The sequence below is a fragment of the Diorhabda carinulata genome, chromosome 6 (assembly GCF_026250575.1).
Source record: "Diorhabda carinulata isolate Delta chromosome 6, icDioCari1.1, whole genome shotgun sequence".
Lineage (NCBI taxonomy): Eukaryota > Metazoa > Arthropoda > Insecta > Coleoptera > Chrysomelidae > Diorhabda > Diorhabda carinulata.
This window is the reverse complement of record NC_079465.1, coordinates 11558824-11577092: the sequence shown is the minus strand read 5'-3', so window position 1 is coordinate 11577092 and position 18269 is coordinate 11558824. Positions and strand designations below refer to the sequence as shown.

The 18269-nt window shown below is 31.6% G+C and overlaps 1 protein-coding gene across 18 annotated transcripts in view; it reads left to right on the top strand.

The window, feature by feature from the left end:
• LOC130895024 (uncharacterized) overlaps nt 1-18269 on the top strand; it is a 721573-nt gene that overhangs the window by 402009 nt on the left and 301295 nt on the right. For 3 of the 18 annotated variants that reach the window (XM_057802123.1, XM_057802133.1, XM_057802128.1), the window contains one exon: nt 8527-8556. The exons of the other annotated variants lie outside the window; for them this stretch is intronic. The gene's annotated coding sequence lies outside the window, so the exon portion shown is untranslated. The remainder of the gene's footprint in view (nt 1-8526; nt 8557-18269) is intronic. 18 annotated transcript variants of the gene reach the window in all.

The following is an 18269-nucleotide window of genomic DNA, read 5'->3' as shown; positions in this document are numbered from 1 at the left end:
GACTTAACTTCAGTCTTTATCAAAATATGATATTGACACTATCATATTGACAGAGAGAGGGGGGGGGCAGTTGAGTTGTGAAAGTGTTTGCGAACCAAACAAACAAACAGATTCTAAAATAAAAAGAGCGGGGAGAGTTATAATTTTATGTTTTTTAAAATAGAATTCACAATACGCTCTACAGCTCAAACCATAAATATAACGAATAGCTCAACATTGTAATTTGCAGATGATTTCGAAGAGGTGCAAACCTCTAGACCCCCAGAAAGGCAAACCATAGCGAAGATGCAATTCGAACAACGAGTAGTAAGCAGTACGAGAATCGAGCTGTTCAGACATAGATTTATTGGCAAAACAAGCAGAGGATAATTTTTTTACAAGTTTTCTACATCTTCAGACCATTGAAGATCACCATCAATATGTAGACCAAGAAGCTTGATCGAATTTGAATTTGAGGATTGTATTAAGTCATTGTTCAGTTTTAGAGGTTTTAAAGATCCTTCATAGGATAAAGCTAAAGTTTTCTCAGTGTTTGAACAGAGACCGTCCGCGTCAGACCAGGACTTAATAGTATACTATACCTAGATCACTCCAGGTTACACTGGTGTCATCTGCGAATAAAGTCAATTTATCATTAATTCTGTGATATCATTAATGATTACCAAAAAAAGAACTGGATCCAAAACTGAATCCTGCGGTACACCACTGCCAACTGGCAATTTACTTGAAACTTGACCAATTGTTTTCGAAATTCAAGGTAAGATACAAACCATTTTAAGGGAACACCTTGAATGCCACAATACTCTAGTTTGTTAATCAGAATTTCGTAATCAACACAATCGAAGGACTTAATACAACCACAACTAGTTCAAGTTTTTAGCCTCATCATTTGATCTTGTGATATCGATAACAGTTTTATTAGATTTTATTTTGTCTGATTTGTTTTAGTAAGTTTTTTTTTCCACTCATACTTCAGTATTTACCATTTCCGTATTGTTTTGTGTTACTTAATTGGTTTTTAAAATGATCTGATATTTGTTATTGGTGATATTTTGATCAAAGATAAAATTATATTTTATTTGTTACCTCATTTATTGTTGTTGTTATCATTATAGAAATGTTATATGATCTAATCAAAGTCAAAATTCGTGTTTGCTGTTGTTATATGAATAATTTTTCATCATTCTATTTCAACTTCAAGTAACTATACTGTATACTAACTAGATGTTTCTGAAGTTCCACTAAAAGAAAATACCATTTATGATTTGCATTAATCTAATTTCAACGTAATAAATAATAGAAATAGTAATACCTTTAATCTATAATTATATTTAATATTAGAACGTTATTGGATTCCATATATATAAGCAATTTACATACTTCACAGATGTATCATGGATTATGTTTATATATTCATAGATTCCTCCCACAGATAATATCCAATTTATAGATTAATTTACAATATTCTAATAGTCGACACACAAACTTTGATTATATCTACTATATTATTAACTCAAATTAAACAAATTTCAAACCATTGTTTCAACATATTTCCATTTTTTTAATTTTGTCGTTTGCTTGAACTAGAGTAATCTGGAAAATTTCAGACCTCTCTCTGAACATGTTAGCACTTCAAGATTCTCACTAAATTTCAGTCATTTTGTGAGTTTCAGTTTAACCATCGTTCAAGTGAATCGTTGTGAAAATTTTTCTGAAATCGAAAAAATTCAGTATTACATATTTGTCTTTGAAAGGTAATACCTACGCCTTCTCAAATGAAAGAAGTGTGTATGAAGAATCTGCATCATCATTTATGACCATAAAATTTTTAATTCGTACGTGACGGTATCAGGTTGACTGCAAAGACAGCTGTATGATATGATGATAAAGATCTCTAGAGAAGATGACTTCTATGAGAAGAATCAAGCTTTAGGAATGTACAATCTTTACGAAAATATGCTTGAAATCGGGTTTTTAATTAAGTAGAACTCCGAATTAGCTTTGAATATACAAAAAGACTGGTAACGAATAGAGATTTACTCACCTCAGACCTTATCCAGTTCAATAACTCATCAGAGAGCTCTATTCAACACTGCTCCGTTAACCAACAGCAGTCTTTTCCTTTTATATACCTCGAAAACTGTCGAAAACCGGGGGAAATTGATACTTGCAAGTTGAATTGGTCTAAGGAATGTACTCGCTTAATTCCGTTTTAAAAATGCTCCTACTTGTTCGAAGGTTGAAGGTAAAGTTCATCTCTTACGAATCGCAAACATTGTTTGCGATTGTTTTTTTTGGTTGTCTACCTCACCTAACCAAATTTATACATTTAGAGTAATCTAACAATAGCGATATAATCGAAAAAGTTCACCAGATGCTGCTGAACGACTTTCGGATTAAGGATAGAAAGAGGCTATCGGTAAATGAAAACATTTGCCAAATATCCGATGAAGAATTGCATGCGTAAGTTATTGAAATGATTTATGCAGAATGCATAGTCTTTGTGCGGCGATTCATTATAATAAATAAAATTTGGAACTATTACTACATAAAAAAAATATTCATGACAGTATATTGAGAAGGGCGGCTGTTTTTGGATTAGTCATGGAATTGTTTCCATTGACAATATTCAAAAAGGTAAAACAACAGGAGAGTATGCATCATTGCTTGATAAGATAGAGGGAAAAATCTCAAAATGCGACCGTATCAAAAAATAAAAGAAGTGCTTTTTCATCATAATTCAGTGGTCCCTATGATTAAAATTCACAGATTACATTTATAATTGATTCACCATGCGGCGTGTTCAGCAGATCTTGCCTCCAGCAATTTTTCCAGTTTCCTAAAGTTGCACTTGCAGGGGGAAGATTTTCACCACACGAGGATGTTAACTCATACGTAAACGCCTATTTTTAGGAGAAAGACGTCAATTATTAGTTGGAAGGGATAATAGGATTGAAGCATCGCTAGATTAAGTGTACAGACTTAAAGGGAGACTTATTTGGAAAATAAAAATGATCATGGAAACAAATGCTCTGTTACTTTATTGGGTCGAAAACTTTTCAAACAATCCTCATACTATTCGTTCCAATATGCTGCTACGTTCGCAAAATATCGGGAACTTATCAATGAAACAGTAAATACTTAATATTCATCCAAATTTGAGCTTCTACTGTAAGTCCTTTTCGAAAAAATCAATAAATGATCGCGTGCTCTAAGTGGTCATTTGAATATTGCCGAGTAAAACAAGTCAGCCATTTCACAGGATAGGATTTGTCAAGTATTTCACCAGTAATTATTTCACTTAAAAAATGGAAGAGTATATAACGATGAATCACCATCTTTTTAAAATTAAAACACTATTTTGTATATGTATCTTGCCGAATTTTTCAATATTTAACCAACCTCTTTTGATCTATTGGTTTCAAATTTTGCACAGTTTTTCAATTCCGATAAAGCATCAAATATTTTTGTTGAAACGACTCATGCGTACAGATCGACAAATTATAATTTACATATCCACATATCGATAATGTATATATGGAATAGAAATCTGAGAGGAAACAAATGAAAAACAATATTAAGAGAACCAGAAATCTAAAACCTTTTATAACGAATGCAAATACAAATCAGTATAACTGTTTGTACCATTCGCATTAGATTTATTTCGTCACAAAAAGTATTGTGAAATGTGTTTTATGCTTTTTCAAGATGTCGAAAAGGCTTGTTAGATCCATTCCGCCAGTGTCTTTTACGTCCAACACAAATAACATTCAGCATTCTATAGCATTTTTACTATGAAAAAAGTGTGTATCAAATTGGTTATTAAAATTCTCTCGTTTGAACAATAAGAAGCTCGCGAAAATATTAATACCGATACTTTTAATGTAATTAAAAATGAACTAAATTTATTGGCCTAACGCTAAAACGAAGCACCAATCCAGTTAATGATAGAACCCATCTTCACGTAGCATCCTGAATAAATTGACAGAAAAAGACTGCCAGCACAGTGCAAACAAAGGAGCGTTGGAGAGTTAGAGAAAGGATATACATTGGAAATGATAAGTAAAAATTTATGAAATTTTGTCACAATTGGAAAAGAGAAGACAACGGTTCGCGTATATAGTAAGTGTGAAATAACAGTCTCCCGAAATTTCGAAGTAAAACAAACGAGAACAAGACTACCTGGAAGAATAGTTGGCAGTCCACTTTTCAGAAAATGATACAAAGACGACTGAAAATTAATAGGCCATCATTTTAATAAGAAATAAGAAAAAAATTATTATTTTTTTGTTACAAATTTTCATTATTTTATATCATGTATATTTACAGTTAGGTGCAGAATTTTAATATTATATTATACAATTGTGAAAATTTTAAAGATCAAATACATTAGACTTTCAATAAATAAAAACAAAAAATTCAACACTTCTAGTTCACTTATTTGCAACTTGACAATATCACAAATTTAATTATACCATTATTGTCCATTTTATCATATTCATAACAAAGGTAGTAATGTTTAGACTGTAATTTAAAAATAATCGGAGATCATCGGAGCAAAGTTTTGTGAAAACAATAGGTGTACGTTAAAAACAAAAACATATTATTTAACAAATACTTGAACATGTATTTGATTAAATTATGCATTTCCTAATGCCATAAACTTTATATGATTACATTAACGAGGCACCATGAATAACAGTAGTGCTGAGTAAACTGTAAAATAGTAATTAACTATTTTTAAAACTGTAGTTAAATTGATTAAAAACAAGCTTGCCTAATTTTCAGTTTATTCAATATTCTCATCTTAAGATGTGACCCCTGTGCTATGCAGACAATGCGGTACTGTTGGCGGAGAACGAGGACGATCTGCAAAGGCTACTGTACCAATTTAACAAAACAGCAAAAAAGTTCAATATGATAATATCAGCGGCAAAGACAAAATCAATGGTTACTTCCAAGACACCGATCAGATGTAAGCTTGTGGTGGATAACAAAATAATACACCAGGAAATGAAATTTAAATATCTGGGAATCGAAATATCTGGACACGGGGACGTGGGGACGTGGGGATGGAAGTAAGAAACCAAGCTATAAGAGCCTCAAGAGCAGCAGCATACCTAAATGACACAATCTGGCGAAATAAATACATTCGAACTGAAGCGAAAGCCCGCATATATAAGACCGCAGTCAGACCTATATTATCCTATGCAGCAGAGACCCGACCTGAGACCTCTGAAACGAAACGGATATTGGAGACTACAGAAATGAAAATAGTTCGAAGAATAGCGGGAACAACACTAATGGACAGAGAAAGGAGTGAAAACATAAGACGAACATGCGGGATAGATAATATCAATGACTGGGTACTGGATAGAAAGATAAAATGGAATGAGCACATTGACCGTATGACGGAAGAACGAATTGTGAAAATATCAAGGGACAAATCACCAGCAGGACAAAGAAGCCTTGGAAGACCTAGAAAAAGATGGAGTGACAACCTCCCAGGTGACTGAGCAGAGGCAATGATGCCTATACACAGCAGGAAGAAGAAGAAGAAGAAGTGACCTTATTACAATAACATTTGTAACCGAAGTTTTTCAACTTTGTCGTTTATTTAAAAACCTTGTACTTTATATTCATCCACAATTTTTTTAATTTAATCCTCTTATCCTTTCGCATCATTCTAACTAGCAAACACTCAAGAATTGTTGTTCTTTCTACAATTCTGTAACCAAGCCTTCTGAGACTACAAAGATACTTACACTTTTCACGTGACTATGTGATTTCAGGATTATCATTACGTATGAATATGTTATTTAATTCAGTATTTTTTTGTCAATTTCTATTTATATTTTTCATTTTTGTTTACATTATGTTTCTGGTCTGATTAATTTTACTTTATTCTATTTACGTCACTCCGTAATTTTCTTAAATACTCGTCTCCAAATGGGCTAAACTTTTATTTTTGTTTACATTACGTATCCTATCTTTCCATTTGTTTTTTACCAAAAATTGTCGTATTTATCGGATAATATATCTTGATTCACTAGCTCTATTCTCCCATTTTCTTTGATTATTTTTTTGTATAAATATTGATATGCCGATACTTTCAAAATAATTTACTTTCCATTTCATTTTCAAATAATTTTCATCTATTTCGTTCATAATCTTAACTTTAGTCTTGTGATATTTCAATTCTTCCAAACATCTATAATCCCTATACTCACTAATTCCTGCATTTCGTTTCTTGTATTTCCTTTAGTCTGTCATCTTACTCTCTCCTATGAGAATTTATTTCTTGGTTTCGGTATTATCTTCTATTTTCGTTTCGTTTCTATCTAAAGTAACTAAAACAGCAATAAGATTTTTGCATATTAGAAATACTCGTAATTCGCCTACTTCCTGGATTTTCATGTCTCGTCCCATTTTCTCATCGTATACAATTTATGGACTCAAAAATTATTGAAAATCTTGCAAAACTATGTTTCCGCAAATTTACATCTTTCATTACAATATTAAGAATCATAGTGAAGTTGTTTTTAAATCAAAGTGGTTACTTGTAGGGTGTAATTTCTTTCTTTAAAGCTTTAGACTAACATTAACTTCTTCATCGCGTGTCTTAACCGTTATTGATCGTTAATTCTCATGTTGGCTATTATATTGACTACGAGGGTTGCTACTTAAATTTTGAGATATGGCAAAACTGATGTGAATATGTCAAATCTGACATAATAGTGATCAAGTTTGAAATTTTTAATGGTGTTCTTTACAGAAACTTGAAACATTCTTCTTGGTCAAAAAATGGAATCAAATCGCCAATATTTTCGTGCCATGGTTTTCTATGACTTAGATAAAACCAACAGCATTGTACCGATAAACTCGCTTCGACTTTTGGTGATAAAGCACCATCTCGAACCACCGTGTTTTGCTGGCTGGAAATATCGATGCTGTGCGTAAACTGATATTACGAGATCATCATATGACATACAGTGTGATTGAGGTATACTTGGGCATGAGTTGACTCATATATATTCAATATTGCATTAATATTTGGCTGTCAAAAAGATTTAATAGCGTTGGATACCGCATAATTTGACAATGGCTCAAAATAACGCCGAATCATGGATCTATGTTAATGAATCCGAAACTAAACACTAATCGACTGTATGGATTTTTCAAGATGAGTCAAATTCAACCAAAGTTGTTCACGCTTGATGCAAATGGTCGTTTATTTTTTTGGAATAACATATTGTCATAGTTCTATTAGAGCAACTAGAGCAATTAGAACTATCAAAGCCCATGTTTTGGAGATACCTCAATCGGAATGTAAAAAATGCTTCGACTATTGGTTTAAACAATGCAAAAGTGTATTGACCTCAATGTAGATTCTGTAAAACAATAAAGCTATATACTGAATACACTTCTAATGACTTGTTTTGTACTAAATTCTCCAACCAATAAACCTTCTCCCGCGAAAATTTATTCCATCTAGCAATTTCAATGCTTTTAAATGCATCCAACAATTTATTATTGGATACATTTTTTAACAATTTTACATTATTAATATTTATGTCATGATTGTGACTGGCAACGTCGACAAAACCTTATTTTCCGGTCCGTCCATATTTCAAATGAGCTATGTGCTCTTTAAACCGGAGAATAACGGATCTCTTAGTCTGCCCGACATACTTTCCGTCACAATTTCTTTAGCTAATTCCATATATACGCAAATATATATAAATATATACACAAAAATGTATCCAATAATAAATTGTTGGATGCATATTAAAGCATTGAAATTGCTAGAAGTAAGAGTAGCTGAAATAGGGACAATGGGCAAATTCCGTACAGCCCACTCTATAGTTTAGTAGTCAAGGAATGGACGTGAAGATTCTTGCCAAAGAGATTCGATTTTATTTTTACGGGAGGTTTCTTGGTCGGAAAATTTAGTATAAAAAAGATAAGTCATTAGTTTTTAGTTTCAGTCTCTGAAGACGATAACTTGGTTATCGAAACGCTCGCCAGAGAGTGTAATTTTGTGTAGGTGTAGTAGTGGTATAAACAGTGTATTTAGTATAAATATTGCCAACGGTTCCAGAAATTCCAACTTAGTTAATAAAGCTATATCCAATTATTAACATTTGTTTTTATTTGTCTCTTTCAAAATCCATGCTTCTCGTACCCCTTATTTTTCCTTGTAATTACCAAGTTAAGAAGATCGTACTTTAAAGCGTTGCGCGTAGCATGACCAAAGTATTCTAAATTACGTCTGTTTGTAGTGTTCACCATTTCCAAACTTATGTTTAAGCGCTTAAGAACGAACCTCTGTGCTTGTAACTATCGACCCAACTTATCTTTTAAAGGCGGCGATGAACCCACATCTCAACACTTCCATATGATTAAGCAGATATTCTGTGAACGTCCATGCCTTTTTGCCGTATAGGAGTACACCCTTATATTATTCAAATTCTACTTGTAGATTACCATAGTATAAATTTTAATACTTTTTTTCTTGTTTTTCAGGTAAGTTACTCTTATCGAGAAGTATGATTAGTAAGTATAAGTTATTTTCTTAATTCTTGAGAACCACATTTAAAAGACGCTAGCTACACCAATGAAATCTTTCGGAAAATGGTTAAGGTTTTTCTCTTTGCCGTCACATTCTGTAATGGAAAGAGAGAATTGCGAAACGATGAAAAGATAATTTAATCAAGACTGGAACATGACAACTTTAGTAAGAGGTTTTTTATTGGAGCAGCAGGTAAAAAAGAAAGTTGAAGTTATAAGGTGTACAATGCAAACCTTTGAAATGTAATTATCTTTTTATTAGTACCTTTCTTTTCATAAACGAGAAATATTTTCAGTATATCATAGAAGTCATGTTTTTATCACAAAAATCAAACTGTAATCGTAGTGCTTTATCCCATTCGTTTTAATAATTTCTGACGTAATTGAAATATGACTAATTTATCAATTCTTTTTCGAATTTCTCATTTTTTTGTTGATGATGATGTAGACTGAAGGAAGTTTTTGCTAAAAAAATTGAAATTATGAAAAAACAAACAATATTAATTATTAGCCTCACACACACAATCATGCTAAATACATACAAGTTGGTACATACTTACGTTCATTAATTTCTAGAACTGACAGTAGATGCAAAAATTATCGTAGCTACTGTTTATATTTATGACAGAATAGTTAATTTCATGTCATGTCAGTTAATTCATTCCATATAAATACAGGGTTTTTCGCAAAAGTCTATTTTTATGATTAAGGAAGTAATAAAATGATATTGAGAAGCACTTTTCAGCTATTGGATGGTAAACAACATCCACTCAGACTACTAAAGCTCGCGTAATTACAATGGGCCTTTTTTTGAGGATGACAGATAAAACAATGCGAAATCTGAAAATTCGTTTTAATTCGATAAATTGTTGCATATACAAAGTGACAGCTATATCCTGTTTAATACATCTTTGTTCGCAACCAGACTAGATCACACGATTAGTTTTATTTAAGTATTGTTGTATGAATCTGGATCATACGGGGTATGATCAAACATTAGGAATGAAATATCATAGCATACTTACTTACGACACAGCGTTCAAGGTTCAAGATCATCTATGGATGAAGGCGATTTCATAAATAGATTAGAGCTATTTCTAAAGATTCATGATCAGAAAAGGTAGAAGTAGAGAGCACTTTTCCGACTGATTTTTTTGAAGGATATAATGTCAATAATATAACATATTTTCGTTATAGAGGAACCCTATTAAGCTCTCGATTACCTATAAATATTTGGGAAGTATTATCATGGGTGGATCATCTTTCAACTCAATAAGGACCCTCTATAACAATATTGTGGTACCTATCTTCACATATGTAAGCGATACTTTGGCATTAAGATACAAAACGACAGAAACTCGGAATAGTTTCTGGAAGAACATTCTATTTCATCGCGGTGTGAAGTCAGTGAAATGAGCTACTTTATAATAAAGTAGACCTTAGAGCTACTTCTAAAGATAAAGGATCTATATATATATATATATATATATATATATATATATATATATATATGAATTCTAAAGAATTCTTTGCCAGCTATATTATGAGTAGTTTTTTATTGGGAACGTGGCAAGAAAACACCAAAGTGGACTAACTTCAATATATTTTCCGAGCTTTCCAATACTTATGTATTCATCGTCTGGGAAATAATTAATTAAGATTTCCGGTGATTTTGATATTATTAAAGCTTGTTAAAATTTTTTATGTTATGGAAATCAAATTGAAGTAGAATGGAATTCAATATTCAAATTGACTTTGATATCAAAGAATATTGAATTTATATATATATATATATATATATATATATATATATATACAGAGAAAGAGAGAAGGAGAGAGAGAACGTTTTCTGATTTTTTTTAAGGATCTTATGTTAAAAATATGACTGGATTGGCCAATTACGTCACTGTATAGTGGAAAACTATGATTATAATGTAGATGTAAGTAGTTAATACAAGCCATATTAATAAAATTTTGTCACAATATCTCAAGTAAAACTATTATGAGCATTTAAATAAAACATTTCAAATATTCTATAAACACATTTACAGAATCAAAATGAAACAAGCAATTAGGTCGTTGTGAGTAAAGTTGAGTTTTATAGGTTAGTTGGTTACTGAATTTTTATAGAATTTGTTGTTTTTTTCTATACCTATATATACAAAGGAACGATAAATATTATTACTTAGGCAAGTTATGACGCTCCTTCGTATACCTCTATTTTTAAATCGTCGAGTATTCCACTTCACATAATGCGGATTTTCTTTCTTACTTGAACGATACTTATTTACTGCTTAGAGTTTTCATGTTTCGTGTTGTATTTATATGTGTCGCAGCAAGAGATTTAACAAAAATCTGGGAGGATATAAATAAATATTATAAATCCGACAAACAGCACTTTACGGCTTTATCGATTTTAAAACGAAAAATGAGGCAAATTACAACATAAATATTATAACATCAATAAGTTGTTATTCCACTCTTACATAACTGAAAGTAACTACCAAAATTATCGACAATAAATACGTTAACACATCTGTTTTATGAAATTAATGTTGCTTAATGAGTTTTGGTGCATATCCAACTAGATCTGATTGGGACATCTCTAAAATTGCTCCGGTCGCATCAAATATGATGGTGATACGAGGGTTGTTACTTAAGTCTGGAGACAAACAAATAAAAACAAATATATGTAATTGGATATGGCTTTATTCTCCATTGAGAATAATACACTTTCGCATGCATTTGATCCAATTTTTCGACTCCGATTGAGGTACTTCTAAAACATCTGATTTGAACGTAGCAACCTCTTCTACAGGTGTAGACAAACGTTCATCTCACAATTTATTTTTATCTAAGGGAATAAGAATTCATTTGGTGTCAATCAAGGACTGTATGGCGGAGAAGGGTAAGAAATTGCATTGTTGAGGTGGATAATGATTTGTCTTCCGCGATTGGCCGAGCACGAAATTGGGGATTTGATTTCATTTTTTTGACCAAAATGAATGTTTTAAGTGTTTGTAAACAACTCGTTTGACAACACAACCTGAGTACGCTCACCATTAAAAATGTCAATTGTAATGTCACATTTGACATTCACATCAGTGTTGCTATATCTCATATCTTAAGTAGCACATAGTCTATAGTCTAATAAAATAAAATTCAAATTAGTCAATTACATTATCAGCACAAAAAATATTCAATTTCAGATGCCAGTGGTACAGGGGTCTGATTTTTTTATAATATAATTTAATTAGAAATAGTTGAATTTCGTTTTTTATATCACTGCTACGTTGGATACTTGAAAAACAATTTTTTTCTAATGAAGTAGTAACTGAAAGTGCCTCATAATAATTTAGTCCGCTTCTGTTAACTTGACTTTATCATTACTATAGTAACTGGCCCAAAATTAATATACACTGGTTCACTATCTGTATCCACTAGAACATCTAATCCATATATACTCAATATATTGTAGTACTTAGCAATCACTCCACGTCCGTAATGTTACATTGTAAAGCGTTACGTAATTCTCACTCACCAGAAAGTGTAGTAAACATTAAAATTTTTATCCAACAGAAAATAAATGAAAAGCAAAGTAGTAAGCTGAAATTTGCCTTTAAGTAGTAACGTCGCATTATTTTTTGTTATAACAGAAATTCTGTGCCACATTATTTTCTTCCAGTTATACCTATGGAGGCTAAATAATAGATGTCGGGACAATCACGATCGCCGATTTAGCCATCGAAAATCCACTTCTAAGTTTTTCAAATTATTAGACAACACACTTTATAAATTTATTATTTGTTTTATTGCAAACCTCTTGAAAAATTACATATTTGCTAATTGTGATAAGATAGTTGAACGAGCTTTAAAATAAGGTATCACTTAATCCTTATTTCCATTTGAGATTCCAGGGGTTGTGTCTATCTCTGCTAGAAGGTAGATGTAATTCAATTAAGTCTACAATTTTCTTTTTTTTGAAAACAAGAGTAACGTGGTCCTGTATATTTTTCAATTTTCCATAATGGTGGGAATATAGAGAGTGGTACATTTTCAAAATAACAATCCTGCTCCAAAATCAAACTCCTCATTGTATCTTTGAATTTATTACCGCCAATATTGAAAAATCATTTTTAAGAATTGAGCGGGTTGTCAATATATTTTTTCTTGTATTATTTAAATATCATTGAAGTACTGGTATAAAAATTAATTTTACAATTTGATTGAAATATTATGCATTGAAAAGTAAAACATTTGCCAATACTCAATTATGAATAATATTAAAATGCATGCGGCATGCTTTTTACTAAATACTATTAGAAGCATTTTCAATTCACTGATATTTAGCAAACGAGGTATTTGCATTAAAAAGTAATAAAACTGAATAACACCAAGTTAGAGTCATCCTACTCGTCGACTTTATGGTAAGATAACAATTTGTTATTTATATCTTCAATTTGCAAAAGAGATATCTGGAGAGCTCGGAATTCAACCAATTTAGAAATGTTAGATAAATATTTAGTTTTTATTGCCTAGTCACGACATGACTATTTGAAATTCGCGTTTATCAAAATCTTATTTGAAAAGACTCTATTTGAAAATTATTGAAATAGTTAGTTATCGTATCTCTAAATTGTTACAGCACTTAATTATCAATGTATCTAAAATCGTATCTAAAACTAATTGATATACTTAAGTGAATTCTTCTTCTATTGCAACACAAGCTGCTGACAAGTGTTGTCAACCTACAAGGTTTGCTCTCAATTTTTGATTATTGCAACACTAATGTGAATAAGTCCAATCTGACATTGATTGCCATCATAAAGTTTGACATTTTCAATGGTTAACGTACTCAGAACGTGCTGTCATACGAGTGCTATTTGAGTTGTTTACAGTTACTTGAAACATTCATCTTGGTCAAAAAATGGAAATAAATTGCGAACATTTTTCATGACTTTCGACGTGGATTGAACAGCAGTGTGCCAATCAACTCGCTTCGACTTTTGGTGATGAAGTGATGCACTTTGCTACAGGATGAATTTCATGAAGGTTATCTAAAATCGGCTGTTGTGTCAAAATACATCACTGCTGTGCGTAAACTGATATTGCAAGTTATAAGCAAGATCAGGACTATATGGTGGGTGTTCAATCTCTGTAAAGCTATATGAGTAAGTGTTATATTTGATTCCTGAAAATCAATCAATGATACCATCGCAGTTTTAAAAAATTTGTAGCCATCACTTTTTCGACCTTTCTTCGTAACCTTTGCTTTTTTTCGCACTGGCTCTTCTTTCATATGCCATTTCATAGAATCTCTTTTGGATGTCTAATTATAGTAGAAAACCAAGTTCTTCCACTAATTTAATGTTTTCTAGAGTAGTCATCGTCAACGTAAGTCATCTTTTAACGATTCTCGTCCTCAGCGAAACAACTTCTTAATTGATGAAAATGATAGACACAAATCACAGTAAACAGCCTCAATTCTGTTTTTGGTTTATGTGACAAAAAGAGAGCGAAACTAAATTTGAGACATTTCTCAAAACTACTTGACCAAGTGGTCGTTCGAGCTCTACTATAATAAAATAATCGAAGCAACATGTTGAAACTTTGTGTTAAACTTGTTGAAACTGACACATGAATACATATTTTTACGAATGCGTTCTATTTAATATATGATGCCAAAAACTCATGGACCGCACTACGTATATATTTATAGAGCACATTGGAATCAAAGTCGTAAAAGGAAATAAACATGTTGATATTTCATCCAGGATGGATCATTATTAATTCTGACTAGATGTGGAGTTATATGTCAATTACGTTATTTCGCATCTATTGATTGATTTTGTGCTCTTGACAGCTCACAAACGAATTGATGACGTCACAAGGGATTTCAGAGCACACTAATAGAAACGTCAATCGGAACAGCATTAACGTTTTTATGCTTTCAAAACCGTCTGGTTTGCCTATTTGTAGCACATGAATATATCCAAATTTGAAAAACATCAGCTTCATCAGAAGTTCATCAAATAAAACAAAAGATCTTACCATAGATTATCGTTTTAGGTAACCATTTTTGAGACTGTATTGTGTTTGTCACCTTACAGAAATCGTTAGAAACCGTTTCCGTATATATATATATATATATATATATATATATATATATATATATATATATATATATATATATATATATATTATATAGCAACGAACATGAAATTTGCTTTTTTGAATAATTTTTTTAAAAGGATAGTAGTCATCTGCCATTATAAGCGCATAATTATGCCTCCTTAAGTGGCATATTTTTTCAGGAAAATTGTCTATATTTGGATTGCTCACGTTTATTTTGCAACCATCTGGTATGAAATTATGGTATATGTTGGAATAAATTTTATTACTACTTACGGACACAAATACTTTCTATAAATTGCACACCATCATCAAATTTTTCAACATTTAATTTCACCATACCTACGCCTAATTCAAGGGCGACATTTTTAAAATTTTTCTTATTTTTTTTTCGACGTAATCTTTGAACTTTGAACTGTCAAATCCTCATCAACCCAATAAGTTAGCATAATATTCACTTTAATTTTTTGCACTTTTGAAAGTATTCAATATGTATTATACCGTGCATCTTTAAAAAAACGGCGGCCACGACATACATAATTGACAAACCAAACTTAGTCTTCGTTGGCGACGATTTACTTTCAAAAATCCACAGTTTTGATTGCTGTTCGATATACGAGGTGATATGATAAAATCATGTTCCAAAATCGCGATGACACGATTAAATATTCCACTATTCCACCTTATAGAAAGTTTCCTCATACTCTCTCGCATTTCCGTTCTCATCTTTCAGAGCTAGTTGTATGAATCACTATTTTTCTATTGAAATTGGTGGCCCCCTATTACTTACGAAGCTGAAGCTGGCTTGATTTTTTTCCCAATATATAAAGCGTAATAAGCACCCGAAATAACTTTATGGGCTTAGATAGGATCAGTAACATGTTTTTCCTAAATTGGTTCAACTTTTTTTATGTTAGTGTGTAGTTTGAGCACTCAATTAGTGAGTAATATTTGCTACCTTTGTTAAAAACAATAATAACAGAAAATTTTAAAAAATGGTGCTCATGATCATAGCAGATACTCTCAGATCTTGGAACCACTCAACATATTTTGGTTAATGTTTTTGGAATGAAGGATGCCAATGCTAGATTGTTACAAAAGGACCAAAGGACCAGAATATTTTACAAAAAAGATGCTTAACAACATAACTGAGGACCCTACATTCATGAAACGCGTCATCACTAGTGACGAAATATGGGCTTATTAATAAGACCTTAAAACTGCCCAAGAATCTAGCGAATGACGCTCCAAAAAATTAGCCGACGTGAAAGTCGATCGAAACTCAAAGTGATGCTCAACGTTTTCTCTTCTTATTGTAATGTAGTTCACCAAAATACTGAGGATCAAACAGTCAATAAGTACAACACTTGTCCATTTATGTGATGTAATTCATAGTAAACTACCAGATTTATGGGCAGAAAATTCATGGATTTTTCACCACGATAATACGTTTTCAGATTCCAGCATGATATGAGTGATATTTTGGACATTTGTATCCACCAGGTCTTTTCTCTTTCGCGTTCCGGGAAATACACTATGAGTCCATTGAAGTCATAAAAAGTAATTCACTTGAGGTACTGAAGAAAATCTCAGGCGAGATTTCCAACAAGTGAATGGAAAATAGAACTAAACTGTGGCATGCTTGTTTAGCTCGAAAGAAAACTATTTTCAAAGCGATAATATAGATTTGTATTGGTATAAAATACGTAAAAATGTTTCGGATCAAATTTGATCACATGGTATATTAAATGTATATAACAATTAGACTATTATATTAAATAAATTAAAACAGTTGGCAACGTTGGTTGAAACGTTGTAAAATTTGCATTTAACCGACGACATTACACACAAATAAAAAGTCTCATTTGGAATGCTAATAAAACGCAATTAACCAAATCTACTGTAATAATGACCGTAATTAGCGACGTTCACTTCCTAATTTAGTCTGGTACAAATGTAGGAAAGAAGAAGACGACAACGACTAATTCCAGTCCGGACGAATATTTTTATTTCCATAACGTTTTTCTTGAACAATAAGCTGACTTATATTGTTGAACCCAAGAAATATAGGGGCTCGGATATTACAGTAACAATTGGATGATGTTTTTTATTCTGGTTTTATGAATTAAATTTGCTCACATATTAGTTAAATTGCTGAACTGCTGAACATAAATATTTATTGTACAAATGATTTACTGTACAGTTGTAAAGTAATATACTGAGAATGTTTGTAAAGAAGTGTTGTGGGAGAAAAAAAAATGCACACTAGCATTCAAAAAGATCTTATTCCTCATTTACTACTCCAAAGAATTTTTTGGAAACTCTTTGCCAAAATAACTAGCACTAAATATTTTAAATCTTTTTCATGCTAATTATAGAAGATATGGGTTTTTATGTGGTTCGTTATAATTTATTCCGCCGCTTCTTTATAATTGCATAATGCTTTATGTTTTATTTTCCAATTTGCTACAATTATAAACGTGAAAAACTACTAATGTCTTACTAGACATTTAACAAGTCCTGAGTAACAAACGGGTGGCTACTGACTACAATTAATCTCAAATTGTGAAGATTTCAAATATGCTCAGTTGTCGGGTGTTTAGGGGGTACAACGATGTTCTGGTAGAAAAATTCACAAAATACTCTAAATTTGCTAAACTTTTAAAAAATTGACTAAAGCAGAAGATACAAGCAGAGAACAGAGCTCTATGGTAAATGGAAATATATTGAATAGCACAGAAATGAAAATGAAACTGAACTCTAAATATATAAAACAATGATATATCAAACAAAGTTATGTGGCCATAAAAAAACATACATAAAAATAAAAAATAAAGAAATAGAAGAAATGATACAGGGAGAAAATATGGTAAAGATGATAAAATAAACAAAATTGGGGCATATAAGTGACTTTGATTGGAAAGAGGAATAAGAATGATAGTAGAGTAGACGCAAGGTGGGAGAGGAAGATCGAGGTTCAGATGATTGAATGAAGTCCAGTATATATGTGCAAAATTCAATTCTTTTGATTTGGTCATGTGCAGTGAAACTTATACTGATGTAAAATTCTTGAAAACACAATAAAAACAAACTTCGCCACCTGAAACCAATCCCGTATACAAAAACTAATCAAATAAAAACGTACGTAAAGCATAGGTAATAAAAAAAGTTGATAATTCATACATTTCCTTAATTTTTGTGCACTAGATAAATTAAGATACATCTATCTTTTGCAATGTATTTCCAATACGCTAGATTTCATCAATAATCGAAATTATTATTTTTACATTGTTTATAAAACAAATCTACAGCTACTGATCACGAAAAGTATGTTAAATTTGTTTTTATGACGCCATAGGACTGACCTGATAGCAGCCAATTCATTTTTCATACAATTTCTTCATGCCTTAAATCCAAGATTATAATTCCTAAGCGAAATTCGCACGTGTTATTTGTTTTATTATGTGAATAGAACGTAACCGCTCATCGGGTACAGTCTCCAGCGCATAGCAGGTAGGGATCATTGCCTCCGCTAGTCGATTTATTCTTCCACACCTTTGTAGCGG